The following is a 12,313-nucleotide window of genomic DNA, read 5'->3' as shown; positions in this document are numbered from 1 at the left end:
CCTTCTCATAAATACATCTGCTCATCCCATCTACTCTTTATCACCTTTGATCGCCAGCATCTACAGGGCAAGGGATTGTCACTGCTAATACCTCAGCATTGCATCAACATTGGCATCTACAATTCTTTGGGTGATGGTGGTGTAATAAAGCTAATTATGAGTAATGAAGGTACTGGTCTCAATTCCCTGGTTTTCTCTGGGGTTCTGGTTCTTGGGGGCTTATTTCCATACCCTATGTAATTACTTGTGTTGACTTTGATGGGGCCCACATCAGGTGCTAGGGGGAAACCTGAAGCACCATGTGGCAATAGCACTGCAGTGAGCTCAGTGACTGCAAAAGAATCCAATGAAGTCTCAGTGTTCCTAAAGCTGACCTTTGTCCAGCCTTTACTTAGAACTTTGAAAAAAAAAAATAGAGCAGTTTTTTATGTCTTCTAAATTGGGGCTGATTACTGGAATTCCCTGGTGTGACTGAAGTACATTCCTGACTGAATTTATTGATGGTCTAATAGCATAGTTGAATGTTATCTGAGCTGTTCTTGATGGCCAGGGGGCCTGGTTCCTGTGTCTTACAAATAACTTTGGTCTGCCCATCCCATGCCCTCATTACCTGCATTGGATCTACTCACTTGGTGAGCTGTGGGTAGAAAACTTCTTTCCAAGTACCAAGCAATTATATTTCTCCTTACAAAGAGAAAATGTTTGTAGCAGTCTTTATTGTAATCTGAGTGGGTAATCTTGGACTCATGCCCAGCAAGTTTATTTTTGTGTGGAGTAAGCTGATTTTCTAATTTTCTGTGTATCTCTTGGTAGAGTTTACCAAACTGCTTATCTTTTTTTTTTTTTTTTTTTTTTTTTTTGCCATACGCGGGCCTCTCACTGTTGTGGCCTCTCCCATTGTGGAGCACAGGCTTCGGACATGCAGGCTCAGCGGCCATGGTTCACGGGCCCAGCCTCTCCGCGGCATGTGGGATCTTCCCGGAGCGGGGCACGAACCCGTATCCCCTGCGTCGGCAGGCGGATTCTCAACCACTGCGCCACCAGGGAAGCCCCCAAACTGCTTATCTTTGCCAACAACTTCAGCTAGGTCAGAGTTTTGAGTAAATGCAGCAGAGCCTTTAAAAAGCCATTATCTAAAGTTCCCTAAGACCTCTATTGCCCACTTTTAGAGTAACAATTTCTACAGCACCTTAGCTCAGCCTGTCTTGGGAATGAAAACAAGAGCTGAATTGTGTGTTTGCATCCCCAGAGCCCCAAGCTGTATTTGTAAAGTCCCCATTATTTATCTTTGTAGTCTCAGAAGCTTTGCATTTATAGATTCATTGCATCATCATCTTATGATCATTTGGAGTCTCTGATGGTGTTCTAATTAAAAGCTCATTTCCTAGTTACCACAACACTGTTTTACACCACTTAAAATACCAACCTCCTCCAGTGTATTTTTGGATATGTGGGTAATGGATTGGAATTTGCAGTATTGCAGGAACTAAGTAATTTTAAAGCTAATAGTGTAAAGGCAAAATGATTCGTTTTAAAGTAAGTTTTCTCATCTTTAGAACACACACAAACACACACACATACCCCATATATAGCCACATATATTTTGATACTGACTAATTATTCTTTTAAAACTGAGTGCAGTCCAGGGAAAAATTGCAGCAACTAATGGATTCCCTTAGTGTAATTTGATCTGAAGTATAGAAAAGAAAGAAAAATTGATTTTGACCTGCGTACCCAAATAGGATGTTCTTACGGTACTCATGGTATCCATGGGAAGAATACTGAAGGAGAAATGGGCACGTTTCTGACAATCCATTGGAAGTAACAGGGATCTGTGGTCTCTGGAGGATAGGTAAAGGTATACTGCCCTGAATTCTCTTCACCAGGTCATTACAGTGACCCACATGCATTGCTCCAAGTGATTAGAAGATGTTGTAATTTTTTATATACCATAGCCATATGTGTGATCTCCTAATTGTTCTGATTTCCATTAAGAAAATGTGATTCACAAAATTTCCACTGTATAAAACTTATTAAAAGTATTTCAGGGCTTCCCTGATGGTGCAGTGGTTGAGAGTCCGCCTGCCGATGCAGGGGACACGGGTTCGTGCCCGGGTCTGGGAAGATCCCACATGCCGCGGAGAGGCTGGGCCCGTGAGCCATGGCCGCTGAGCCTGCGCATCTGGAGCCTGTGCTCCGCAACGGGAGAGGCCACAACAGTGAGAGGCCCGCGTACAGCAAAAAAAAAAAAAAAAAAAAGTATTTCAAGAGAGTTCATGTTATCAAAGTATTTCCTGTGACATTCATGTAAGAGTGAACTCCTTTAGGGTGTGAAAGTGGGTTTTTACAGATCATTAACAAATTGACAGATCTGGAAATAGAAAAATATAAAACTGATGTGTTAGGAAGCAATGCCAATTTAAGATCAATCAAAAGTGACAAAGTATTCCTGAAAACTTTAGATGAATTAAGGAGAAAGTAACTCAATTTATAAGCCATTTTGCAAGAACATATCAATTACATACCCTTGTACATTGTCTATAAATTCTTTTGGGCTGGCTCCTGCTCTCACAGCCATTGCAGTACATTGAACTCCATAGAGACAGCGCCGGGGCAAGTGAGAGCCGGACAGGCACTGGGTGACTCTGTGCCTCGCGGAGGAAAAATAATTAAGCATGGGCAAAGGAGATCCTAAGAAGCCGAGAGGCAAAATGTCATCATATGCATTCTTTGTGCAAACTTACCGGGAGGAGCACAAGAAGAAGCACCCAGATGCTTCTGTCAACTTCTCAGAGTTTTCTAAGAAGTGCTCAGAGAGCTGGAAGACCATGTCTGCTAAAGAGAAAGGAAAGTTTGAAGACATGGCAAAGGCGGACAAGGCCCATTTTGAAAGAGAAATGAAAACTTATATCCCTCCTAAAGGGGAAACAAAAAAGAAGTTCAAGGATCCCAATGCACCCAAGAGGCCTCCTTCGGCCTTTTTCTTGTTTTGTTCTGAGTATCGTCCAAAAATCAAAGGAGAACATTCTGGCCTATACATTGGTGATGTTGCAAAGAAACTGGGAGAGATGTGGAATAACACTGGTGCAAGTGACAAGCAGCCTTATGAGAAAAATGCTGCTAAACTGAAGGAAAAGTACGAAAAGGATATTGCTGCATACTGAGCTAAAGGGAAGCCTGATGCAGCAAAAAAGGGAGTTGTCAAGGCTGAAAAAAGCAAGAAAAAGAAGGAAGATGAGGAAGATGAGGAAGATGAGGATGAGGAGGAGGAGGAAGATGAAGAGGATGAAGAGGAAGAAGAAGATGATGATGAATAAGTTGGTTCTAGCGCAGTTTTTTTTTCTTGTGTATAAAGCATTTAACCCCCCTGTATACAACTCACTCCTTTTAAAGAAAAAACTTGAAATGTAAGGCTGTGTAAGATTTGTTTTTAAACTGTACAGTGTCTTTTTTTGTATAGTTAACACACTACCGAATGTGTCTTTAGATAACCCTGTCCTGGTGGTATTTTCAATAGCCACTAACCTTGCCTGGTACAGTATGGGGGTTGTAAATTGGCATGGAAATTTAAAGCAGGTTCTTGTTGGTGCACAGCACAAATTAGTTATATATGGGGATGGTAGTTTTTTCATCTTCAGTTGTCTCTGATGCAGCTTATACGAAATAATTGTTGTTCTGTTAACTGAATACCACTCTGTAATTGCAAAAAAAAAGAAAAAAAGTTGCAGCTGTTTTGTTGACATTCTGAATGCTTCTAAGTAAATACAATTTTTTTTATTAGTATTGTTGTCCTTTTCATAGGTCTGAAAATTTTCTTCTTAAGGGGAAGCTAGTCTTTTGCTTTTGCCCATTTTGGATCACACGAATTATTACAGTGTTTATCTTTCGTATAGTTAGCTGATAAAAAGCTTTTGTGTACACACCCTGCATACTCATGATGAGGGTAATAAAAGTTTAATTGAGACAGTTTTCATCCATAACTGAAACTCAAATCTTGATCGGTTAATGTCAGATTTCACATAGCCCAGGTTCATTTACAAAGTGAAGAGTAACCAATCTACTCACAGCACGGGATTATTAGAATCAAACATTTTGAAAGTCTGTCCTTGAAGGACTAATAGAAGAGTATGTTCTAATCTTTACATGAGGACTCTACATCCTGTAACCCCCATTACAATGTAATGGCAGTTATATTTGCAGTTCACACGTTTAAGACTGAGAATGTATCCCCAAAAGCATGAGCTTAAAATATAAGACTGCCATATTACGTTTTTTTGTTGTTGTTGATATTAGTCCCAACAAAGGCTCTGGAGAAAAAGTGCTGGCTGTAAATGTCTTCTCCTATTTATCTAAATATGGATTGTTTAGGAAACTTGAGATCCTCCATTAAAGGTATTTTTAATTAATTGGGCCAACTTTTAAAATTGTATACCACATTTTAAATCAGGTATATTTTCCTATATTATGGTTTGCCCCTTTATAAATGAAATAGACATGAGGGAAGAAGACAAACTTTGTATTTCACTATGAATTACCTGATTTATTTGAAGTTGATTTTTCTTTACAAAACTCAAGCTCATTCATCAGGGTCATATGTTTATCTGCTTAACAGTTCAGGGAACAATTTGGCAATTTTGTGGTTTTTGAGATTATCGTTCTCTTAAAGTGCCAGTGTTTTAAAATAGTGTTCTTGTAATTTTACACGCTTTTGTGATGGAGTGCTGTTTTGTTATATAATTTTGACTTGGACTCTTTCCATTTGCATTTGTTTTATGTAATTTCAGGAGGAATACTGAACATCTGAGTCCTGGATGATACTAATAAACTAATAATTGCAGAGGTTTTAAAAAAATCTTTTGATATCATCATAAATAATAGCTGAAAAGATTTTTAAAGGAGAAGTCAGTCCACTTGTTTTCTCCTCATCTTGGTCTCCCATTCTCTGTCTAGATCAATCTTGATTCTGTCCTACTAAGTCAACTAAAACTTAAACACTAGGTCTCCTTTTATTAGCCAAGTTCAACAGAATTTTTGTCTTTATATTCATTGACTTCTTTCTGGCATTTGATGGCTTTGATCATCAAAACTTTTGGAAATATTTTCCTTTGGTTCCACTTGTACCATGTCTTCTGGTAAAATCTCCTTCATACCTCACTGGCCCTTCTCTCCCTTCTTCACTGTTGTTTATTTCTTGGTCTATTCCTGAAGTGTAGGCTTCCCCCAAGCTACACCCTCAGCCTTCTTGTCTTCCTCTACATCTCTTGCTCAGTGATCTTGTATGTGACAACATTTTTGGTTATAACTCAGTATTCTTGTCTTGAATATGTATCTATAGCATCCAACTCTCTTCTGACCTGTAGGCCTGATTTTCCAATCTGAATATTTTATCTCCCTTAAAAAATTCCCATTTCTCTCCCTATATTCCTGCTTTTACACTTCCAAGCTCCCATGTGATTAATCTCAATCTCTTCCTTGGCTCTGTTCACTCCTTATTATCTCTCAGTTCACTCTCTAACTTCCTAACCCTGAAGATCCTTCAAGTCCAGAGACTTCCCTATATCTCTACTGCCACTACTTTGTTGAAGCCCTCAGTCTTTCACACTTGGATTATTACTTCACTGGTACTCTAACATGTATCCTGATCCCTAATTTCTTCCCCTTAACATTTACCCTCCTTATAAAATCGGAAATATCTTTCTAATTAAAATCTGATCATCTCAATTATGGTTCTTAAGACATTTTGCAATCTGATCTCTCCCTGCATTTTTGGATATGTAAATTGGCTGCCAGCTTAATTTTTGGCACCTCCATCCTAAAATGCACTGTCACTCTTCTCAGAATGCCTTTTGTCAGACCTTGTCATATGATGAACCTCTGTTCATTCTCTGTGATACAGTTTCATTGTCATACATGATGAAGTTTTTCCTGATTGTTCTAAAACTCACAACTTTGTCACAAACAATCACAATAATAATTGTCTTCATCTTCCTCACCTGATCATCCTTGAGATTTCATCTTCTACCTTTGGCAACTGCCTTTCATGTCACCATAGTGAGGTCTTTTTTGTGCTTCTAACACTGGGAGAGAGTCACTGTATTTGCTTCCCACATTTACTGTGCAAAAGTTGGGGGGAATGCTCCCCCTGCTTGTGTTGCATTCTCTTCCAATTTATGCATTGATCACAAGCAGAATTTACCTCTTATCCCTTCAGTAATAAGGCCTTATCCCATGACTTACTGTTCCTTACAGACCTTCTCCTCTTGTGAACCAGCTTAAGCTCTCTGGGACTGGAATATGTACCAATCTGAGTGACTGGCACTGTGCCCTTCTTAAAAGTATTTCTTTTCCCCACATGTTTAACCATTGTCCAGAGTCAAAACTTGAACAATGTATCTCCCTTTTTCAAGGTATATAGCCTAAGGCATTAAAGAGAGGCCCTTATCCTTGATAGTTTAACAGTTTAGGAGTCTTAGTTCTGCAGGTTCATTCTTGTATCCACTTATTAGCACCTTCCACGGATTCCTGGGCTCCTCACTCCACCACTATATCTTCACGGGCTGTGAAGACCCAACTTAGGTCTTCCTTCTGCAACTTTGTTGTATTAAAGAAAAATTTCACCCAACCAGCTAAACCAGCAAAGAAGACTTTATACAAGACAACTGCAATAGGGGAGAGAGATTATTGTAATAGGCGAGAGATTATTGTATTAGTTGAGCTTGAATTCAACTCCACTGAAATAAAAGGCAGGAATGTTTTTAAGTGCTGAGTTGAGCTAGTGGAAAAGTACTGGAAGACACTAGTGGGGAGATTGGTCAATGAATGTGATTAGGCCATCTGTATCTGCTAATCAGTGCTTACGGAAGTTAGGCTCCTACCTTCACACAGAGACTGGAAGATAAGGATGCTATCTTTCTTGATGGTTACATTTCAAAGGGATAGTTCCCCTGTCCTGGACAAAGAAAGACATTCCTGGGTTATAGAAGATTTATATCTCAAAGGGGCAGAGGAAAGAATTATAAATGACAGTTTTCTAAAGTAAATTCTCTAAGGAAAGGGAGGTCAGGAGACTATAGTCAGGAAGAAACCTGTCTAAAGTTTAGTCAGACAACTTTAAGTCCATCTTGGTCAGATGGATAAGCATAATCTAAAAGGTAAATAATGACCCACTTAACTTGCTTTCATGTGGCTTTTCATATTCCATCAATAACAGTGAAATGGGTTGTGCAGTAGGGCAGGTATCATTATTAATACAATTTATATATATTTAGCCTAATAATATGCTACAATTGTGAATAATTTCCCTCTTAGGTTATGTCCTTTTGAGGAGAAATGAAAAAACACTTCAAAATAAATGCTTTGCAATTATCACTCTTTTCTTCCTTCTGACTCTCTATTTATTATACGGTGAATGCATTTATCACACAGGCAAATATTTTTGGTTTGATTGATTTGTATTATTGCTTTCTCTTTCCTGTGGAAGTACCCATTAGGGTAAGTCTTTTTTGCAGCATAGAAAATAGTAATTTAGCACCCTAGCCGGGTTGTTTCTAGAATAAATGAATCATACTAAACCAGAAGGCCTATAAGTTAAAAAGAAAGGGTAGCAGTCAGTAAGACAACACAAAGAGATCATAGTTCACCATCACCATCTTTCTAGAAGGTACACTTTCAGGAGTGATTCTTGACTATATCAGATGATTTTTCTTTTTCACTTGGTGGAAACGGTGTTTGACTTAGTTTCCCATGCCTGTTATGTGAAATCAGTTTCATAAATACAGTTAGTGATCTCAAGGCAATACTGATTTTTAAATTATATTACATATATCATAATTTGTGACCTGACATTTTATATAAAGTTTGCGTGAATTGGGGAAGATAAAGGAAAGATAGGAGCTCAGTCAGGGTACTGAGTTTGATCTCGGGTGGCCTTGGCCTGCAGTGGCTTGAAGCAGGGTTTCGGTTCCTGGCCAAAGATTGGGGTTGGGTATCGGCAGTGAGAGCACCGAATCCTAGCCACTAGACCAGTGGTCAGTGACAAGGCCCTGGCTCTTCGGCTTTGCAGAAAATGAATTCCCAAAAAGATGGAAAGTAGTGAAACAAGTAGTGTGTTTATTAGGAGGAAAAAAGAGTACAGTACGTGTGGACAGACACACAGGTGGGCTCAAGAGAGAGAGTCACGCCTTCGTGGCTGTTTAAATCACTTATATAGGGCATTTCTTCTGGGTTTCTTTGGCCAGTTATTTTGATTTGCCTGGTTCACAGTCCATATTTGGTTTATCTCAGGATCCTCCCATGTGTGCATGCGCATCTGTTAGCCAAGATGGACTCTACCAAAGAGGTCTGTACGTAGTTAGCATCACTTACTATGGGGTAGCTCCCCCTCACTTTTTGACCTCTAAGGAGCTTTTCTGCGCATGTGTAGTTGGGGAGGTCTCCTGACTTTGAGAATGAGAAATATGTGGTCTCTTATCTTCTTGGGCAGGGCCCAGCCTTCTCCCTCAATTGTCCTGCTCTTTTTGTCTTGGAGTATCAGTCCACAGAGAACAAATTCCAGTTGTTTGCCCCAGGGGCCCATCTATCTCCTGCCTCAAGTCGAGTGGTCAGTAAAAGCTGTTTGGGGACAATGAATAACTTGAGCTCTTTAGGAAATACTGTGATTCATTCCTTCACTTTTATCTTCGTTTGTATTGCCACATTTGTTCACTGATCCATTTCTTTCCTGCCATATTGCTCCCGCACTAGCCTGCTTCACCAAACCCCATCACCATTGCCCTCTCTATCTGTCTCAACCCAATTCCAAGCCAGCCTCTCACATCTCAGCTGGATTTGCAGCAGTTTTTATTGCCTCTCTAATATCTATTTTTTACACAGAGTAAGCCTTTAAAAATGTAAACTAAACCAAATCGTTCTTCTTAATATCTGTAAAACTCTCCCATTGCTTCCCAGTATACTAAAAATAAATTTCAAACTGTGACCCTCGAAACCCAATAGACTTTAGACTCTGCCTACCTCATCCACCTAACCTCTCACCTCTTACCACTCTCCCACTGGATCTCAATCCCCAGGATGCTGTCCTTTCTGTTACATATAGTTACCTGAAAATTTTCTTGTTTATCTCTTTGTTTTGCTTGTCAAGGTGCTTTGAGAATATAAGCTCCATGAAGGCAAGGATCTTGCCTCTAATTATATACTGCTGTAACCAAAGCACCAAGAAGACCCCTAGAACATTGATATGCTCAGTAGATAGTTGAGTGAGTTAATTAATCAGTTTTCTAAATAAATATCACTTATTGATGTCCAACTGTCTGCCAGGTCCAATGCAACATTGATTGGGAATCAAAGATGAGTATTGCGTGGTTCCATACATCAGGTGGCTTACTGACTGGCTGTTATCTTTATCTGGGCATCTGGTTATCAAGCTGTCTTTTAGGGTTTACATTTAACTTTGGGGAATCAAGATGAATTGATAATATTCATGAGTAGTCAGATACTTTTGGTTCTCTAAGTATACTCTATGTCTACTTCCAAGGAACCTCTTAAAATTTAGCTTCTCTCATTATACACATATTGTTTATTCACTTTAATAAGGCTTTATCCATCAGGTACAGAGTCAAGCTTTTTACTGCTTATTATGAGATATACACATGAGAGTAAGATGTTTACCCTGTCTTGAAGGAATATGAAATTTAGTAGGGAGAGGTAAACTTTGTATTGTGATAAACATGAAATAAAGCAATATCTTATAAATTCCATTAAAAAGGCAGAACAAATAATAGAAGGATCCAGAAAAGGGAGTAATCAGAGAGGAGATGAACAGGAAATGCTCCATTAATAGATATGTTTCATCTTGGATTTTAATGATCACTATGATTTCAACAGATGGAGGAAATGGCACATATAAAGGAAATGACAAGTTTTTCAGACGAGCAGCAGCATCAACATGAAGTTTTGGAATAGACCTCTATGCTGGAAGGCTTTGAAATGTCTTTGGTAGGTGGTGGGAGCCACTGGAGATTTCTTAGCCAGAGTGCCACTAGCACAACAGTATAAATTAGACATCTTTTAGAAGAATGGATTGGAAAGAAGACAAACTGGAGGCAGGAAGACCAACCGATTAGCAATCTTTTGTGATATGACAGTCCAGAGATGATGGAATAATGGTTTGGTAGGATGGTAGTCTTCCTAAAGAAATATATTCACACACACACACACGCATGGAGACAAATTGTATACTCACAAGGAACTTTTCCCTTTATACATTTATCCTGAATTGGAGTTACTCCATTCTTCAAACCTAAGTTTTTTTACCTTTATACTTATGAACTATCTCTTCCTGTAGGTTATATCAGGAATAGATTTTTGGGTCCATTTTACTATTCTCGTGTATTTAAAAGCACGTTTAGTATCTCTATGTATCCTCAAAATGTTTCACACTTTTGGCAGAGTTGAAACATCCAGACTTGAGTTTGGTCTTTATTTTTTATGAATTACTGTCTTGCTGTTTATCAGGCTTTCTCAGCAGATTGGCTTAGTTGGCCTAATTTTCTCTGTAAATCTTTCACTCCTTCCCCCCACCCCAACACACACGTGTCACACACACGATTGAATCATACTTGTCTCAGAGATGTTTTGCCGTATAAATCACATGTCTAGCACTGTGACATTTTGTTTGTATATCGCATTCATATATTTTAGTTGAGCCATATACCAATGTACCACAGACCCAGCTAAGGGTGTCAGAGTGCTAAATCCATTGGATGTGTTTCAATTCTCATCTTATTTGAATTCTTAAAATACTTGATGCTGATGACCACTCTGTCCTTGAAACATTTTTTTCCATTAGTTTCCATGATATAACATCCTCTATGTTTTTTTTTTTCTCTTTGCCTCTTAGTCTTTCTTCTCTAGTGGAATATTCTCTACTTGTCCATTAAATATTGACACTTCCGAAAGCCTAGTTCCTCTTCTCTTCTAGTTCTGAATACTGGCCCAGTTGTTAGCTTCATTCCCACATCTTTGGCCAGTAGGATGCTCTTCAGGTTGGCTCCTAAATCCTTTATAAATGATCGTACTAGTCTCTGATAGCTTCCTTGCTATCTACTTTGTTAAGATATTCTGGGCTCTCCTTATACCTTCCCTACCCTAGACTGAGGATCAGCCGTTTCTGCAAAAAGTCCTGGTTTTCTTTAGTGGTAAATATGTTTCAAGACTGTAATTTGGGCCCAGTGGTGCTCATTGAGACAGGATTTGCCATTGTTTCTAGGCTTTTTCATTATATATACATAAATTAACGTTAATATTTATAATTCAGGTTTAGGACTATGTGGTTTTCTTTCTTCCACATTGAGAATCTTGGTTCTGAAGGATACAGGGGGTGATAGAATTAGAATATCCCACATTACAAACACAATATCCACAGAATAACAGTTTTAACACTATTGCCACCAGTATGATTTATATATTGCTTTTGATTTAGAAAATGTTAGCAAGAATACTGATGACTATGTTGTTCACATAATCTAATTGATTTAGAAAGTTACAGATCACAGTATCATTTATTTGTTTGCATAACAAATAGTACTGATTAATAGGAATGATTTTTCCTCAGTATTCCCTTCTCTATACTTGAGGTTGTCAGTGGATTCCAAGAGACCCCTAGTGGGAATTACACACTCAAGAAGTAGAGTGGTATCATTAGGCCCAGTATATTTCACTGTGAGGAGCCACCTGGTAGAGGCTAGAGGTCAGCCCTCTACAGTTCATTATTTTTACTCCTCTTGTAGTAAAGGGAACTTCCACACTCATGAAATTATTAGGTCCATTAGGGATCAGCAATTCTCCTTTTATATGCTTTTCTTCCAGTGAACATAGTACTGATTTTTTGTTTCCTGCTAAGGTATATTTTAACGGCCAATTCCTTGAAAGCTACTTTGAGAGGATCTTAATTATTGTTCCCATAAAGATGGAGGTGTGTTTGTAATAGATCTAGGATAGAAAAGGAGTTTAATGGATTCATTTTGGGATAACACATATAAGTGTTCATCCTTTAGGAGAAAAAGGGAAGCTGAAACAGATTTCAACAGGAATAACGGGAAGGCTGGAATTTTCACACCAGCAGGGTCCCTTGGGTTACCAGCCCATGAATGACCCCCACTCAGTTTTTTTGAGACTCAATATTTTTAGAGCAGCTTTAGGTTCAAAGCAAGATTAAGAGAAAGGTACAGAGGTTTACCATATATGCTCCACTCAGTTTTACTGTGTAAACTGTTACTTTGTACAAGGAAATCTTAACATTTGCAGGAAATTAATAAGG

At 38.7% G+C, this 12,313-nt stretch overlaps 1 protein-coding gene and 1 pseudogene across 2 annotated transcripts in view; both read left to right on the top strand.

The window, feature by feature from the left end:
• CAMK4 (calcium/calmodulin dependent protein kinase IV) overlaps positions 1 to 12,313 on the top strand; it is a gene marked incomplete at its 3' end in the record, with an annotated part of 231,581 nt that overhangs the window by 28,047 nt on the left and 191,221 nt on the right. The window lies entirely within an intron of this gene.
• LOC309804233 (high mobility group protein B1-like) lies at positions 2,580 to 3,964 on the top strand (annotated as a pseudogene). The gene has a single exon. The product of its transcript is annotated as a high mobility group protein B1-like (transcript).

This window comes from Mesoplodon mirus (genome assembly GCF_964341445.2).
Source record: "Mesoplodon mirus genome assembly, chromosome: 5".
Taxonomy (NCBI): domain Eukaryota; kingdom Metazoa; phylum Chordata; class Mammalia; order Artiodactyla; family Ziphiidae; genus Mesoplodon; species Mesoplodon mirus.
This window is presented reverse-complemented; position numbering and strand designations above follow the sequence as displayed.